This window comes from Heterodontus francisci, chromosome 17, assembly GCF_036365525.1.
Source record: "Heterodontus francisci isolate sHetFra1 chromosome 17, sHetFra1.hap1, whole genome shotgun sequence".
NCBI classification, from domain to species: domain Eukaryota; kingdom Metazoa; phylum Chordata; class Chondrichthyes; order Heterodontiformes; family Heterodontidae; genus Heterodontus; species Heterodontus francisci.
Genome location: NC_090387.1, coordinates 59,171,162 through 59,187,640, shown reverse-complemented (window position 1 = coordinate 59,187,640; position 16,479 = coordinate 59,171,162).

Genomic DNA, 16,479 nt, shown 5'->3' with positions numbered 1-16,479 from the left:
TCCTTAAACACGGGTGAGGTCCCGGAGGACTGGAGAATTGCTAATGTTGTCCCCTTGTTTAAGAAGGGTAGCAGGGATAATCCAGGTAATTATAGACCGGTGAGCCTGACGTCAGTGGTAGGGAAGCTGCTGGAGAAGATACTGAGGGATAGGATCTATTCCCATTTGGAAGAAAATGGGCTCATCAGTGATAGGCAACATGGTTTTGTGCAGGGAAGGTCATGTCTTACCAACTTAATAGAATTCTTTGAGGAAGTGACAAAGTTGATTGATGAGGGAAGGGCTGTCGATGTCATATACATGGACTTCAGTAAGGCGTTTGATAAGGTTCCCCATGGCAGGCTGATGGAGAAAGTGAAGGCGCTTGGGGTCCAAGGTGTACTAGCTAGATGGATAAAGAACTGGCTGGGCAACAGGAGACAGAGAGTAGCAGTAGAAGGGAGTTTCTCAAAATGGAGACGTGTGACCAGTGGTGTTCCACAGGGATCCGTGCTGGGACCACTGTTGTTTGTGATATACATTAATGATTTGGAGGAAAGTATAGGTGGACTGATTAGCAAATTTGCAGACGGCACTAAGATTGGTGGAGTAGCAGATAGTGAAGGGGACTGTCAGAGAATACAGCAGAATATAGATAGATTGGAGAGTTGGGCAGAGAAATGGCAGATGGAGTTCAATCAGGGCAAATGCGAGGTGATGCATTTTGGAAGATCCAATTCAAGAGTGAACTATACAGTAAATGGAAAAGTCCTGGGGAAAATTGATGTCCAGAGAGATTTGGGTGTTCAGGTCCACTGTTCCCTGAAGGTGGCAACGCAGGTAAATAGAGTGGTCAAGAAGGCATACGGCATGCTTTCCTTCATCGGACGGGGCATTGAGTACAAGAGTTGGCAGGTCATGTTACAGTTGTATAGGACTTTGGTTCGGCCACATTTGGAATACTGCGTACAGTTCTGGTTGCCACATTATCAAAAGGATGTGGATGCTTTGGAGAGGGTGCAGAGGAGGTTCACCAGGATGTTGCCTGGTATGGAGGGCGCTAGCTATGAAGAGAGGTTGAGCAGATTAGGATTATTTTCATTAGAAAGACGGAGGTTGAGGGGGGACCTGATTGAGGTGTACAAAATCATGAGAGGTATAGACAGGGTGGATAGCAAGAGGCTTTTTCCCAGAGTGGGGGTTTCAATTACTAGAGGACACGAGTTCAAAGTGAAAGGGGAAAAGTTTAGGGGGGATATGCGTGGAAAGTTCTTTACGCAGAGGGTGGTGGGCACCTGGAACGCATTGCCAGCGGAGGTGGTAGATGCGGGCACGATGGAGTCTTTTAAGATGTATCTAGACAGATACATGAATGGGCAGGAAGAAAAGAGATACAGAACCTTAGAAAATAGGCGACATGTTTAGAGAGAGGATCTGGATCGGCGCAGGCTTGGAGGGCCGAAGGGCCTGTTCCTGTGCTGAAATTATCTTTGTTCTTTGTTCTTTGTTCTTTGAGTCATGTCCGATGTGTGGGGGGAAAATGGACTCCATCAATACTAATAATCCAAATGACCACACATTGCAAATTATTTAATATGTGTTAGCCGTAACTCAGAGGGTAATTATATCTCCCAAATCTGTAAACATACAAAAGATCAGAAATGTTCTAATCGTGTAATTACATTTCAGGCTTTCTCGCAATACTTTTTCACTCATGCTTACAGGAGAAAGGCAGTTTCGTAAAAAGACCAAAGCTGCTATGAACTGAAATCTGCACCCTTCTGTGTGCCATAAGTGTGATAGCATGCCATAGAACTAACTGACAGAATTTTTTTAAATATTCATTCATGGGATGTGGGCATTGCTGGCCAGGTCAGCATTTAATGCCCATCCCTAATTGCCCTTGAGAAGGTGGTGGTGAGCTGCCTTCTTGAACCGCTGCAGTCCATGTGAGGGAGGGACACCCACTGTGCTGATAGGAAGGGAGTTCCAGGATTTTGACCCAGCGACAGTGAAGAAACAGCGATATAGTTCCAAGTCAGATGGTGTGTGACTTGGAGGGGAACTTGCAGATGGTGGTGTTCCCAAGCATCTGCCGCTCTTGTCCTTCGAGGTGGTAGAGGGCGCAGGTTTGGAAGGTGCTGTCTAAGGCGCCTTTGTGCATTGCTGCAGTGCATCTTGTAGATGGTACACACTGTTGCCAGTGTGCTTCGCTGGTGGAGGGAGTGAATGTTTCTGAATGGGGTGCCAATCAAGCGGCTGCTTTGTCCTGGATGGTGTCGAGCTTGTTGAGTGTTGTTGGAGCTGCACCCATCCAGGAAAGTGGAGAGTATTCCATCACACTCCTGACTTGTGCCTTGTAGATGGTGGACAGGCTTTGGGGAGTCAGGAGGTGAGTTACTCGCCGCAGGATTCCTAGCCTCTGACCTGCTCTTGTATAGCTACAGTATTTATTTGGCTACTCCAGTTAAGTTTCTGGTCAATGCTAACCCCAGGATGTTCATAGTGAGGGATTCAGCGATGGTAATGCCATTGAATGTCAAGGGGAGATGGTTAGATTCTCTCTTGTTGGAAATGGTCATTGCCTGGCACTTGTGTGGCACCAATATTACTTGTCACTTATCAGTCCAAGCCTGGATATTGTCCAGGTCTTGCTGCATTTTTTCACGGACTGCTTCAGTATCTGTGGAGTTGCGAATGGTGCTGAACATTGTGCAATCATCAGCAAACATCCCCACTTCTGACCTTATGACTGAAGGAAAGTCATTGATGAAGCAGCTGAAGATGTTTGGGCTGAGGACACTATTTTGAGGAACTCCTGCAGTGATGTCCTGGAGCTGAGATGATTGATCTCCAACAACCACAGCCATCTTCCTTTGAGTTAGGTATGACTCCAACCAGCAGAGAGTTTTCCCCCTGATTCCAATTGATTTCAGTTTTGCTCGGGTTCCTTGATGCCATACTCGGTCAAATGCTGCCTTGATGTCAAGGGCAGTCACTCTCACCTCACCTCGAGTTCAGCTCTTTATTGCACTGGAAATGACATGAATGCAAACTACAGAGTCCCGTATGTTCTTAAAGGTGGTATATATCACATGCAATGAGAAGCTTTTTAATATAAAAGCAAAATACTGCGGATGCTGGAAATCTGAAATAAAAACAAGAAATGCTGGAATCACTCAGCAGGTCTGGCAGCATCTGTGGAAAGAGAAGCAGAGTTAACGTTTCGGGTCAGTGACCCTTCTTCGGAACTGACAAATATTAGAAAAGTCAAAGGTTATAAGCAAGTGAGGTGGGGGTGGAGCAAGAGATAACAAAGGAGAAGGTGTCGATTGGACCAGGCCACATAGCTGACCAAAAGGTCACGGAGCAAAGGCAAACAATATGTTAATGGTGTGTTGAAAGACAAAGCATTAGTACAGATTAGGTGTAAATACGCTGAATATTGAACAGCAGCAAGTGCAAACCTGAAAAAAAACAGTGGGTAAGCAAACTGAACAAACTAAGATGAAATGAAATAAATGCAAAAAAAAGATTGTAAAAAACGTAAAAAAGAATGTAAAAACAAGGAGGAAAAAATAACTAAAAATGAAAGTAAAATGGGGGGCTGTCATGCTCTGAAATTATTGAACTCAATGTTCAGTCTGGCAGGCTGTAGTGTGCCTAATCGGTAGATGAGATGCTGTTCCTCGAGCTTGCGTTGATGTTCACTGGAACACTGCAGCAATCCCAGGACAGAGATGTGAGCATGAGAGCAGGGGGGAGTGTTGAAATGGCAAGCAACCGGAAGCTCAGGGTCCTGCTTGCGGACTGAGCGGAGATGTTCCGCAAAGCGGTCACCCAGTCTGCACTTGGTCTCCCCAATGTAGAGGAGACCACACTGTGAGCAGCGAATACAGTATACTACATTGAAAGAAGTACAAGTAAATCGCTGCTTCACCTGAAAGGAGTGTTTGGGGCCTGGGATAGTGAGGAGAGAGGAGGTAAATGGGCAGGTATTACACCTCCTGCGATTGCAGGGGAAGGTGCCCTGGGACGGGGACGAGGTGGTGGGGGTAATGGAGGAGTGGACCAGGGTGTCGCGGAGGGAACGATCCCTTCGGAATGCTGACAGGGGAAGGGAGGGGAAGATGTGACTGGTAGTGGCATCACGCTGGAGGTGGCGAAAATGGCGGAGGATGATCCTTTGGATATGGAGGCTGGTGGGATGAAAAGTGAGGACAAGGGGAACCCTGTCACGGTTCTGGGAGGGAGGGGAAGGGGTGAGGGTAGAGGTGCGGGGAATGAGTCGGACACGGTTGAGGGCCCTGTCAACCACAGTGGGGGGAAATCCTCGGTTGAGGAAAAAGGAGGACATATCAGAAGCACCGTCATAGAAGGTAGCATCATCAGAGCAGGTGCATCGGAGACGGAGAAACTGGGAGAATGGAATGGAGTCCTTACAGGAGGTAGGGTGTGAAGAAGTGTAGTCGAGGTAGCTGTGAGAGTCGGTGGGCTTATAATGGATGTTGGTAGACAACCTATCCCCAGAGATGGAGACAGAGAAGTCGAGGAAGGGAAGGGAAGTGTCAGAGATGGACCATGTAAAGGTGAGAGAAGGGTGGAAATTGGAAGCTTTTTATGTTGTCTGATGCAACATAAATGAAATGCGTGGTGTTCAGTTTATTAATAAATCTATGAGACCTTCAAACAGTTAAACTATTATGCAGTGCAGAGCTATTTACAGGACTTGCCGCTTGGTGTTACAGTAACAGTGACTCTGACTCCGAGTCACATGACTGTGTCCTGGTACTTGGCTCATTAGCATACTCAGATCTTAAGGGACATTATTCTTAAAGGCAATCACACAACATCTCCCTTCTTTCCAAAGATAAGTCTCATATGCTAAAATTAAAAACATATAACTTTAGATATCAAAATTATTTACACATGGATAGAGATTATGAACTTTACAAATATAGAGACTCAGAAGTCCATATGTCATCTCGGTGGTTTGACAATTCTTGCCCGAGGAATTTGTGTCTCATTTGTTGCTTTTTTTTCTGAAGTTCCTCTATGTATTCAGTTTCTGTTGCTCTGCCTTCAGCCTGCTAACATACTCCGTAGCTTTTCTCAAGATGACCGCTTTTGGGGCTTTGTCATTCTTGGAAAATTCCAGCACCTCATCTCAAAAAGCCAATAGACAATGCTTCAACTCATTCCTCCTCTGCTTCTTCAGAGAATTGCATTTCCTTCACCTCCTCATCCTCCGTGTATGAAGGCTTGGGGCTCAAGTCGAGGAGTTGTTGGGGGAAAGGGTACTTGGTCTTATGGAAATACCGGTCTGTTCTGGCGCTGCTGGTTCTCTAGAGAGCAGAAGTGAAGGTGCGGCATAGATTTTCTGTTGCTGGGTTTCCAGACTGCACCGTTTGATGCTGGTCAGAGTCTGCAAGCGGGTTCCGGCCCTTGGAGATTTCCCCTTGGCCATACTCTTGTGGATGGTTATGATGTCCTTACATGCTCGTAGTTCTGCTACTGCTGGCCCACTTGAGTCTACTAGGTAGAATGTTTGTGGTTTCCATGCCGACTTGCCACAGTTGCATTGCAGCGTTCGGGTGCCAGTGCAAGGGATAGGTGACCCATTGTACGCAGATAGCTTTGCATTTGTCGGTTGCTATCATTGATTAGCACCGACTCTGGTACATATCTTTGAGGATTTGGACTGGTGGGATATTTGCACTAGTGCTGGTGTCAGTCTGGACCCTGAGTGTATGTTTGCCAGCTTTCTTTGGGCATATGATGTTGATAGTGGTGACAGCTTCCAGTTGTTCGACTTCATCAACATGATGTGTCAGGTTCACAAAGTGGAATAAATACAACGTTTCAGGTCAGTGAAGGGTTTGCTCTGCTTCTGTCTCCACAGATGCTTCCAGGCCTGCTGAGTATTTCCAGCATTGTCTCAGGTCTGTTTTGCCATGGATTTTGTGTTTCAGCTTGCATTTATGCTGGTCTCTGGCACTTTCCTTGCTTCTGTTGGCCTGTTGTCTGTTCATTTTCACCCAACCGTGACATCTGGTTGCGTCTTTGGAGCCAGAATTCCTGCATAGGTGGATACAGTTTCCTTTTGCACCACACGCCTTGCACAGGTCTTGAAATTCAGGACAACTTTGCTGTGAGTGGGACCAACCACACTTACCACACGGCTTGCTTGCCCTTTTCGACCTGGTTATGGTGCCGATACCGTTGGCTGCACCTAGTGCTTGTAGGTGCTGTTGCCCAGCTACAATGGCTTCCTATTTTCTGCCATCTTTTAGCAGTGCATCAATGCTGTAACCTTTCTTTCCACCACACCCCCCCCCCTCCCTCCACCCCACGAGGTCTTTCTGAAATGCTTCAATGGGTATTGATACAATCACGAGCTCCATTATTCAGTCTGACAGCTCAGTTTCTGAGAAATCGCATTCGTTGCCCTTTCTTCAGAATGTACTGATGAACTGGTCTATTGATTCCTGTGTCTGTTGCCTGTTGGACATCAATTCCAGGCCGTGAATTTGAAAATTCACTCTCTATCAGAGCTGACCTTCCAGCACTTTCCATATCTTTGCGGGATCTTTCTGGCCCTGTTCAGATGAGCCTGGAGGTATCAATCCTGTCTAATCTCTCATTTCCAAAAACTGTCATTATTTTTACAGCCCGTTTTTCTGGTTCTACAATGACTTGGTCTATAAAGCATAAATAACTTCTCTGTTGGAACAATTTGAACTCGGATAGGTTATCCAAGGCTTTCCAGTTCATGCTGGGAAAATTGGTATCTATCTTTGTGCTGTTATTTTGCTTAAAACTTGCTTTAAGACCTGGTTCTGTGAGTCTGTACTGCTTTCTCTTTAAAAATTCTCTTCTTTAGACTGGCTGTTTTGATTAACAGGAACAGCTTGTCTGTTTATCTAGCTTCCAGCACTCTAGTCTGTCTGTTTATACAGCTGAGCAATAGGCATTTCAAATACTTATTTTAAACTAGGGGTTGTTTATACAGCTGTTCAAGAGGCAATTCTTCATGCTTGAGTGGTTTTAGAGGTTTAAAAAAATAAAAATCTGACTGGGTGAGTGGAAGGTCTGCAGTGTTCAAGTGAGTTAATGATTTCTTTTTATAGCTTCAGCTGTGAGCTGTGTGAATGGAGGATTCCTGTGCTTTTTGCTGTTGGACGCCTCCTATTATTGCACCAACCTGATCAGCCTGGAGGAGGAATTATGTCTTCCCCACTTTTTTTCTCTCACTGAGCCTTTGAAAAGAATCAACATTGCAAGTACCTCCAAGCTTTAAAAAAAAAATAACTGGTGTTTCTGTCCTGACAGCCAACGTACTCATCTGCTCACAGTAATTGATCTGTAGCCTGTCGTTCAGCTCTGTCTTCTACAGCTGGAAGTGAGTTTTTATTTCATTTCTTCTTTACACTGTTTGGGCCACTGTTTCTTTTAACTTTCTCTCTTTTAGCTGTAGGCAGTTTTTAAAGTTGTTTTCATGTGGTCTTCAATCTTGGATTTTGTCTTCTCACCACAGCTGCCATCATGTAATGAGAAGCTATTTATGTTGTCTGATGCAATATAAGTGAGGTGCGTGGAGTTCAGTTGATTGAAGATCTCAAACAGGTTTATTAAACAGCGAAACTATTATACAATGCAGAGGTATCTATTTACAGGACTTGCCTCTTAGTGTTACAGTTACAGAGTGACTCTGGCTTTGAGTCACATGACTGCACCCTGGTACTTGGATCATTAGCATACTAAGATCTTAAAGGTACATTACTCTTAAGGGCAATCACACAACACCACATTGTCAAAATCTTACTTTCAAACTAAAACTAACATATGTATTTGCAAGTAGAATTGCACACAGAAGCGGCAAGACACAGCACAATTCAGATGGTACAAATACTTACAAAAATAATAATAATCATTCTACAAGATGTTAAAATACCATTTCTAGAATATATTCTTTACGTAGTCCATGTGACAAGACTTCTAAATGAAACAATTATAGAACTTCAACAACGAGTTGGTAATATCTGAATGCTGTGAAATTCCTAAACATCACATGCAGCCCTAAATCAGACAGAACGGAAGATTACAGAAGATCCCACAGCTCTTCTACAATTTGTGTCTCCAAAGACAGGTTCCATTACCCAAGAACAGTATTCTGTATGAAAGATTATGTGGTATACTAATGAGTTGTTTGATATGCTTTTGTATGCATCTCAAGCCTTTAAAAGTTTTAAGCAATGCAAATTTTGAATTTCTTGTAGAACAAATCCCTACATTTCTGCTTATTTATTAGAACTATCAATCTGGCCTACTTCCTATCTACAGTCTGACAGTGGCCTCCATTTTGAAGTTTAGTGAATAAAGATGAGTTCTGGTTATTTCAAGACAATATAACATAAAATTAAGACATTTTCCCCATTTGTTTCAGGACAAAAACTCTGCAGTTGTCACAGTCATATTGTGATCAATCGTTACTGAACACTACTGCTCTAAGTCCATTAATATTTCAGAAACATATTCTGCATTTAAAAGTGGAAACAATGTGACATGTTTAATGACATGTTATTGTTTCCTGGGTATTAGTTGTGGCCCTGATATGCCATTAGACATGTCCTAAGAACATTAATACTCCAACAGATAATCTTTGCCTTTTATGAATAATATTTTGATGATCTATGAAAAAACTATATTAATTTTTGATTTGTTTTTTAATTTAACCATCTGGCCATCTTTGATTTGTATATAGTAAGATTAATCACATGATAATATTTGAAAGTCAGGCAGGTGTTTTGTGTTAGCACATGTAAAGATGAATGGTTGCTCTGGTATCAAAATATAATCCGAGCTTTATTTTTATATTACAGTAATATATCAGATGATTTTTTTTCAAAAGGGATAATGTTTGACCTCTTCAAATGATTATGACAACATAACACAGAATGAAAATTGCACAAGGAATGGGGCACTGGATGTCACTGACGTATGAAATTACTTTCCATGTTTCCAGATCAGAGTGCTAAATCATTTAAGAAGTGGTACACATTCAAAATGCATCTGTTGACCCATATTCAATCTCTGTGTAACAAGGCAGAAGTGATTATTTTTCCAAGAACCAGCTACATTTTATCTCCTGGTGTTAGCTCATAAGCCAATATAGCTTCTGATCTATGAAATTCTGTCAGAACAAGGTAAACATGAAATGCCTCCCCTGTGCAGGCACCTTCCATTTCATTTCCAACCAACATTTTCATTCTCCTTTATGAAATACAACATAACTTTCAAACATTTATATTTCCTTCCCTGCCCCAATCACAGTCCTCCTCAAAAAATACTGTGCAATTGTACACTCCAAAATGAAATTTAAAAATGTCACTTACTTGGTGATTGGCTGAAACAAGTCACTAATTTCCTTTTATAATGCAACATTCATATAGTTAATTTCAGATCGCATGTTATTGGCATGCAGTTCCTTTCAGTAGACTGGTTGCTGTCTCTTAATGGTAGGGCTTGTTGGTGATAGGAATTTAAAAGCAGCAATGCTCTTATTTTTGAAATAAAGCATGTTGGTTAGATGGGTTCAGTCAGAAAATGAAGATGAATTCTTCGAGCTCCACAGAAGTGTCATCTTTGATATTGCCAGGTCGAGCTAGGGCTGAGTGTATATGCAAAGTAATTCTTTTCTGGAATTATTACATTTTAGACATTGTACATGCGACCATTTGTAAACCTGTTTTTTTTTAAAACAAAATTCAGGATTCAATTTGTATTATGTAGTATCCTTTTAGTCTCAAACCAGGATTGCCACCTGCTCATTTGTGCCAATATAGACAAAGTAATTTAAATAAAGGAAGACTACATTTAAAATTGTGGAAAATATATTTTCTGATTATTGTTAGTTATGGTATGGGCTAAAATACCAAATTGATTTTTCAGATTCCATACTTGCACATAAGGCAAGCGTCATTTTAAGATTTGTTTTAATTTGAAGCAATGTGTGTGACATTGAAATACATTATGTACTTCATCCCATTTATGTGTTAACTTATTTTTCCTGGAAGAACCCAATGAGGTTATGCATAGATTGAACAGATAAAACTCAGCCTTATTTGTCACTGAAATTTAGACATATACTATAGTTTGGTTACTGCTTTATCATTTCTTGTTCTGATTCTCAGATTCACGGTTTAACGTTTTCCAAAACAAATCCATCTCAGTGCTTTTAACATCGCCTGATCATTTTCAAAAAGTAGAGGTTGCCTCATCAGTTTTGGCAGGTCATTAAGATGATGTATGTCTGGAATTTTTGCATGCTAACACTAATATAGTTTTCTTATATTTACATTAGTTGAATATTACATGCAGCTGTTTTATATTTGTATGATAATACTCAGAATCTTATCCAAGTCTGGCTACAAAGATTATACTCAACCTTACAATCTGTACTCCTTTGAGATACATACAGTGTTCCTCATCACACATGTGGGTTTTTATTGCCATGGTCACATAAAAGCAAATTCTTCTTCTTATTTTTTTGTTTCATAAACACTTTAGGTATCGTGATGTGCTAAGAAGTTGCATGCTTCTTCTGTGAGTTCTTAAAAGGAGTCTAAACTTTCCAGGATTACACAGACAATGAGGCACCTCATTGGCCTTGGAAAATTTACTCCAAGTAGATCTTTAAAAATCATTTTGAAAAATCAAAACTACAGTTATCACTAACTTTATCACTTGTTATTATTTATTTTTCTGTTGATTTTCTTGATTACTCAAATTCTGAAGGAGCTGTGGATGTTCATAGAATTGATCTCAATGGATGTTAGTTCTGATGCTTTACATTATACAGTTGAGTAATTGTGAGCTAATTCCACTAATGATATGATCAATGCTTATGTTTGAGTTGTTCTGGTAGCACAATAGTTAATGTGTTTGCTCAAAATACCTGTGCTAAAATATTGCACAATTATTAATCCATTAAATGAGGTGCTAAAAGCTGCAAAGATGGCAAGTCACAGTTGTAGAGGTTGTCATCTGTGACTATGATTAGGACTGTTTCAGTGCTATGGCAGGGGCGGAAACCTGATTGGAAATGTTCAAACCCAGAGTTGCAGAAAAGGCGGGCACAGATTTTGGAGATGACAATATATTCAACAACCTTAGATAGAAATGGGAGGTTGGAGAAGGGACAGAAGGAACAGTGGTGGATTTTTTTGAGGAGGGTGGTAATGATGACAATTTTGAAAGGCAAGTAGGGACAGTACCTGAGGAGAGGGAACTATTTACACCCTCAGCTAACACTGGTCCATGAAAGGAAGTTGGGTGATCAGCAGTTTATTGGGAATGGGATGAAGGAAGTCAAAGTTGGTTCTCAAGGTCAAGATAAGATCAGAGGGCATGAGTGGAGAAAGGAGAAACTAGAGAAAGAGATGGAATCAAGGCTAGGGCAGGAAAATCCTGGAAGAAGGTGAGACTTGCTGGATAAGTAGTAGAGGCAACTGAATGGATGGCCTCAATCATAGTGACAACAAAGCCCATGATTTCTTGGTGACAGTGAGGGTGGAGGGAGAAGGGTTGAAGGAGATATTAGTCATGGCAAAAAGAACTAGGGGGCTATCTTTGCTCTCCAAGATGATCTTGAAGTAGCGAGCAGTTTTGGCAGAGGAGATTAAGGCCTTGATGTGGGATAACTAGATTTGGTAATAGATGGCTCAAGCAGTTGTGCACCAGGCCTTCACCCCTTGGAAGAAAAAAGGTCAGTTTTCTTATTGTTGGCTGACTGGTCCTATATTTTAAGAAAATCCACATTTTCATTCTGTTGTACAATCCGGATTAATTTTATTTGGTGGTTTTAATAGTATTTCGGTAGTAATCCTTACATTTCAGACTCAGGAACTTGACATAAAAACATAAAATGCTGAAAATACTCAGCAAGTCAGGCAGCATCTGTGGAGAGAGAAAGAGAGGGCTGGATCTTGTTCTCTTCCCAACGGCACATTTTGTGGCAGGGTGGGGGGGGTGGGGGGCAGAGAATTGGAGTGGCAGCAGCCACCACGAAACCCAACGCCGGGATTGCCAGTTCCGATCTTCCCTGGGGTGGCGAAGCTCTCTGGTGGCACCTCCGCCGCTCTGTGATGGGGCCCTACTTTAAATATGGTAAGTACCTCTTTGCATACATTTGAATGTAATTTGCCACGATCCTACCAGCAGTTTCCAATCTTGAGCTCAACATGCGGCACTCATGTGCCTTCACTTTCTCGTCCATGAGAAGCTGGCACCACCGAGGTGGGGAAGGGGTCAACTTTGCATTATTTTATGGATGAGCGCTGGGGGATGGGGGAGGGGGCAACTCTGCATTTGGATACACTGCAGGGCCAGCAGCCTTTTAAAGATGGCGCCAACACCTGCTTCAGGTGACACCGTTCACGGCGTCGCCAATGCCACCCCAGCCACATAATTGTGGGTGGGGGGGGGGACGGCCGCCGTCATTATGTTAAGTGGTGCGGCCACATGGGTCACGTGTGGGACAGTCACCATGTTCTGTGCTCACCGCCGCTCCTGGTGGCAGGATTACAAGATCCAGCCCAGAGTTAATGTTTCAGGTTGTTGATCTTTCATCAGAACTGGTCAAGTTGGAAATAAAGTAGGCTTTAAGCAAATCAAAGGGGTGGGTGCAGTATGGGAAATAGAATGAAAGGGAAGCTCTGTGATAGGGTGCGAGTCAAATGACAAAACAATTGTTGGTGCAAGGCCAAAGAGAGTGATAATGGGACAAGTAAAGAAATAAAACATTTGTCTAGAGGAGGTGTGAATGGCAGAATGAACAGCTGCCATCCGAAAGCAAAAACAGAGAAAAATGAGAGTAAAACTAATGCAAAGAAAATGGATACAAAATGGGGTCAGAGGTTATGGTCTGAAATTGTTGAACTCAGTGTTGAGTCTGGAAAGCTTTAAAGTGCGTAAATGAGGTGCTGTTCCTCGAACTTACGTTGAGCTTCATTGGAACACTGCAGGAGGCCTAGGACAGAGACATCAGCATGAGAGCAAGGTGGAGAACTAAAATAACAAATGACCAGAAGCACGGGGACATACCTGTGGACTGAACGGAGGTGTTCCGCAAATGTCACCCAATCTGCATTTGGTCTCCTCAATACAGAGCAGACCGCAGTGGGAGCAGCGAAAACAGTATACTAAGTGGATAGAAGTACACATAAATCACTGTTTCACCTGGAAGGCATGTTTAGGGCCTTGGACAGTGGGGAGAGAGGAGGTGAAAGGGCGGGTGTTGCATCTCCTGTGTTTGTATGGAAAGGTGCCATGGGAAGGGGAGGGGGTGTTTGAGGAGTGGACCAGGGTGTCGCGGAGGGAACGATCCCTTTAGAATGCTGAAAGGGGAGGGAGTGGAAGCTGTGTTTGGTGGTGCCGTCATGTTAGAAGTGGCGGAAATGGCAGAGGATGATCTGTAGAAAACAGAGGCTGGTGGGATGGAAAGTGAGGACAAGAGGAACCCTATCATGGTTCTGGGAGGGAGGGTAAGGAGTGAGAGCATAAGTGCTGGAATGGGATGTACACGGTCTAGGACCCTTTCAACCACGGTGGGGATGGGGGTGTGTGGAATCCACAATTGAGGAAAAAGAAAGACATATCAGAAGCGCTGGTATTGAAGGTTGCATCATCAGAACAGATGTGATGGAGACAGAGAAACTGGGAGAATGGAATGGAGTCCTTACAGGAAGCAGGGTGAGAGGAAATGTAGTCAAGGTAGCTGTGGGAGTCAGTGGGCTTATAGTGAATATTAGTTGATAGCTTATCTGCATTTCTGAAGATAAGCTAAGTTTAGGAAGAGAAGGGAAGAATCAGAGATAGACCATGTGAAGGTGAAAGAAGGGTGGAAATTAGCAGCAAAGTTGTTGAAACTTTGCAGTTTAGAGCAAGAGCGGGAAGCGGCACCGATACAGTCATTAATGTACCAGAAAAAGAAGTGAGGGAGAGGGCCTAAGTAGGACTTGAACAAGGAATGATCCACCTATCCCTCTAAAAGCCAGGCATAGCTAGGATCCATATGGGTACACATAGCAACACATTTTATTTATTTAGAGAAAGTGTGTGGAGTTAAAAGGAGAAGTTGTTCAATGTGAGAACAAGTTCAGTTAGGCAGAGGAGGGTGGTGGTGGATGGAGAGTGGATCAGTTCAGTTCAATACTGAGGGAGTGCTGCAATACTGGAGGTGATGCTGGTCAGATGAGATGTTAAACTGAGTGTTCATGTGGTTGTAAAAGTTCCCATGACACTATCTGAAGAAGGGGAGAGGAATTCTACTGGTTTTCTGGCCAACATGTTAATAATCAGGTTAACTGATCATTTATCTCATTGCTGTTTGTGGGACCTCGCTGTGTGCAAATTGGCTGCTGTATTTCGCTGCATAACAACAGTGACTACATTTCAGAAATAATTCATTGGCTGTGAAACATTTAGGAAATACGGAGAACAAGAACAGCACAACTTAAATGCAAATGCTTTGAAGCGTCAACTTGTAGATCAGAATTTGGCTGGTACTAGTCATACATGTTCAGAGGCACGAACCATTAGCACCGTCAGTCAGTTCAAATCTCAGCTCTTTGAATTGTAGAGGAGAAAGACATGATTTTTTGTGAGTTACCCCTAAAATGGTAAAATATTTTTGGATCATTCTAATGTCCCACGTAGATGCGAGTGGAATCTCAATTTGATACAATGAACACTCGTAGGTTCTTATTTTCACCATGTAGATTTGACTTCTTGTGGGACTTTACCTTTTTGCAGTAAAAGAATTAAAGTATTAGTTCCATGGTCTAGGAGCACACAATCCATGGTATTACAGAAATTTTGTAACATGGACACATGAAGGCAAGTGTTACCCATGTGCTTCTGAAGCCCAGTCAATCTCATTATAAAAGTAGACTTTGATGTCGCAAGTGCTTTAGCCTTAATATTGATTTTCTGGATTGAAACTGGCATAAAAGTGGTGTTATGCTGCCATTTTCTATATACCAATTTATTAAAAATGTCTTAAATTCTCCCCAATCCCAATGAAGAAGATATCATTCGATCCACTGCAGTGCTAGGGCCAGAGAATGAAACAGCTTCTTGGATCTTTTGTGGAATACAAGACAATTAAATAATCAATATACATTTGGCTGCACTAACCTCTGGTTTGTGTCAACACATGAAATAAAGTTTTTAGCACCATGGTGCTCAGCAAACAAAAGTACTGAACAAGATCTTTTGAGCTTTAACTGCAACTTCCTATTACTCTCTATGCCAAGATTAAGAGAGCTTGCAGGTCTCTATTGTAATGATTTTTTTTAAAAAGGCATAAAGATGAGGAGCTGGGGGCAGCAAGTTAGTGTCCTTCACCTGAGTTTATACTTTATGATGTTTCTCTGTTCAATTTAAGTGAATCTCTGCAACCTGATACTTTGCATTAGAATGTCAAGCAAGGCAGAAATGTAAGCTAAATACCATTGATGTCAAAATGGCTTTGAAGTTTTTTTATTTCTTACACTCAAACTGTCAGATATTCTAGATATGAAACAGCTTCAATCCTCTGAAGGTACAACTTCAGGGTATTGTTACAACCAGGTGAGAAAGGGGTTTCTTTCAGCCTTCATCTGGTCTTACTGTAAAAGGATTTAATTTTTAAACACACTGTGTTTTGAGCTCCTTTTGGTGAATCTTTGTTCACTGCTTTCCAATTATAAGGCAAAGAAATGAGCACAAACAGGCTTTCTTTTAAAGAAGAAAAGTGAAAATTAAAACAAACTCTAATTCGGTCTACAACTATGGATACACGCCGCACACCAGGCTCGCATGCAAACGCGATACGCACATGCAAATAGAGAGACAGAAAAGAGAAGAAAAATAGAGAGGTTTGAGGCAATCACTGAAGAGGTTTTTTTTTGTTACTCTGCTTCAAGCTCACTATAGTCCTTGCTTGTAGGTAGATCTTGCTTTTCGTTAGGGCCCAGTATTTTTCTTAGACCTTGTTCACTGTCGGAAACCTTTCTCTCTTGGGGTTCAAATGTCTTCAATGGTTTCTGAAGCTGGTGAGAGAGATGAAAGCAGACAGGAGAGAAGCGGCAGCAAGAGAGAGGTCTTTTCAGTCCAGGAGCAAACAGCATTCTCAGTTCAAATTCTATTTTTCCAATTCAAAACACCCCTAGTTGGCCAGCAGGTGGTTACATGACCGACTGGTTTGACCAGGTCTCTTCTGTGTATTGGGACCGGGATTGGTTCCTTTGTTCCAACACTGTCTGCTAGTATGAAAAAAAAAACGTCTTTCCAGCCAGGGGCTTGGCAATCCCTTGTAATAGGCCTTCTTTTCGTCCTAGCAACAATTTTAAAATTTAATGGCCATGTGGCGAAATATATGTGCCTCATTCTTGGCAGGTGGGGGCCTGCATGACAGTGATCATACCTCACTACTGCAGAGGTCTACCAGGAGTTAAA